Genomic DNA, 2,602 nt, shown 5'->3' on the forward strand with positions numbered 1-2,602 from the left:
CTAAAAATATATAGAAAAAATTAGCCGGGCACGGTAGCACATGCCTGTAGTCCCAGCTACTCGGGAGGCTGAGGCAGGAGGATCACTGGAGGTCAAGAGTTCGAGACCATCGTGAGCAAGAGCGAGACCCCATCTCTACTAAAAATAGAAAGAAATTAGCTGGACAACTAAAAATATATAGAAAACATTACCCGAGCACAGTAGTGCATGCCTGTAGTCCCAGCTACTCGGGAGACTGAGGCAGGAGGATCACTGGAGGTCAGGAGTTCGAGACCATCCTGAGCAAGAGCGAGACCCCATCTCTACTAAAAATAGAAAGAAATTAGCTGGATAACTAAAAATATATAGAAAAATTAGCCGGGCACGGTGGCGCATGCCTGTAGTCCCAGCTACTCGGGAGGCTGAGGCAGGAGGATCGCTTGAGCCCAGGAGTTGGAGGTTGCTGTGAGCGAGGCTGATGCCACGGCACTCTAGCCCGGGCAACAGAGCGAGACTCTGTCTCAAAAAAAAAAAAAATCTGCCCCTCGCGGGCAGGGTCAGGCCCCTCTGGCTGGGTGCCCAGATGGTGGTGATTCTGAGCGGTTTCTTTGTTCTGCAGACTTATCGTTGCAAATGAGTCTCTGTTTCCCAGGCTGCAAAGCTGAGGAATGGAGATGCCGGGGGGTCGGCGGGTGGACGGAGGAAGCCACTTACCCGCAGCCCAGCAGGATGTTAGGAGGGGCCGCTCTAGGGGCCTCTTGTTCCTTGGAGATTTGGCGACTGATAGACAGGCTGAGGCCACGGAGAAGCAGCGTGGTGGTCGGCAGGGCCTCTGCGCCAGGAGCCCGGACAGACGGCCGACTCCCCGCCAGGAGCTCCGACGCCTCGTCAGCCGAACGGCAACGGTGGACGGGGCGGGCGCGTGAGCTCACGGCCGCGACGCTTCCCTGCGAACGCTGAAGCCGCGTGCGCCCCAGGCCAGCTGTCCTGGAACGGCCAACCCGAGGGCGCTCAGAGGCTGAGGTTTGACAGCGTCGCGGCGGCGGGGGGCGTGGTCGCCGGGACGGAAGGTGGCGGCGGAGACAGTTGGACGCCGCAGTAACTGCCAAGACCGCCGGCAACCCCGACGGGCGGCATTCCGGGCGGGCGTGCGGTCGGGCCCGTTGCGGTCGCAGAGGGCAGCGATTGGCGCTGCAGATGCCGGCAGAGGCCATCGAAGGAGCGGACAGTGCCCTGCTCCGAGCACCTCAGTCGATGACACCCTTCCTGGGGAGTCGTTACGGGGTCCGTTTTGATCAGACAAATGGAACTTCTAGATCTGGTCACAAAGCCCTAGACGGACATTTGTGGGATTTTTTCTAGCCACGTGTGTGCTCGTTCAATTGTTCTGTTTGCTGCCCCTCTTCAACCCGTGGTCCGTTTTTGGTGCAAGTTACGAAGGTGAGAATAAAACACGGTGTAGAAATACGTCAGAGTAGAAATAACTGTAGCGTTAAAGTGGGAAAATATTTATTATTTTGAGCTAATTGCATTTTTCACACTTTAATACCTCTGACGTCGTGATGCGTCTTACAGTTGATGGCATCCTATATTCCTTTGTTCTTTTTTTTTTTTTTTTTTTTTTTTGAGACAGAGTCTCGCTCTGTTGCCTGGGCTAGAGTGCCATGGCATCAGCCTCGCTCACAGCAACCTCCAACTCCTGGGCTCAAACGATCCTCCTGCCTCGGCCTCCCGAGTAGCTGGGACTACAGGCATGGGCCACTGTGCCCGGTTCATTTTTTCTATAGATACGTTTTTAGCTGTCCAGATAGTTTCTTTCTATTTTTAGTAGAGACTGGGTCTCCCTCTTGCTGAGGCTGGTCTCGAACTCCTGGCCTTCAGCGATCCTCCCGCCTCGGCCTCCCAGAGTGCCGGGATCACAGGGGTGACCCACCACGCCCGGCCTATATTCCTTTATTCTTATAAGTATCTTTTAATCCATGGTGTCTTGGATTTGATGATAAATTATATCAGCGACCGAACTAAGAAACTGCGTTCCCCTCCTCCTTCCCTATCTGCCCGACGCGTGCGCGGACGGGTGGACGCGTTGGATGATTCCACGCCCCTGTGAGCATTGCGACCACGAGCTTCCTCGTCCTGCCCCCAGAGAGAGAGTCAGCGAAACGCCTTTTTGTTCTTGCAGGTTTTTATCCGTAGACCACAAGCAGCCCTTCCACGCCGGGGTCTCGAACTACAAAAGGTGCGGCGGGCCCTTTCTCCTCCCCCGGCCCTTCCATTCCTCCGGCCCCCGGGGTCCCACCGTAGGTGTCCGGTGACTGTCTTGGAAGCATTTCTAGAATCATACCTTCCAAAAGCGACTCCCAGCGCTGGTCTCTGCCGTGCCTCTGGGCAGACGGGAAGGACAGAGGGACCGACTGTTTCTTTTTCCTTCCTGGGTAGGCACCACTGGCTGGACGACCTGCGAGGACGTTTCGGCCCTTCTGTTCCGTCTGTCTCCGCGGCCTCGCCCCAGTAAGGACTCGCGCTCCCGGTCTCCGGTCGGGGTGCTCTGACTGGCCGCAGCGGAAGGCCCCGGTCCCCCGGGCTGGACAGGACCCCCTAGCAGCAGGCATGCTTGCACGCC

The sequence above is a fragment of the Propithecus coquereli genome, unplaced genomic scaffold (genome assembly GCF_000956105.1).
Source record: "Propithecus coquereli isolate 6110/MARCELLA unplaced genomic scaffold, Pcoq_1.0 Scaffold588, whole genome shotgun sequence".
In the NCBI taxonomy this organism is placed as follows: Eukaryota; Metazoa; Chordata; class Mammalia; order Primates; family Indriidae; genus Propithecus; species Propithecus coquereli.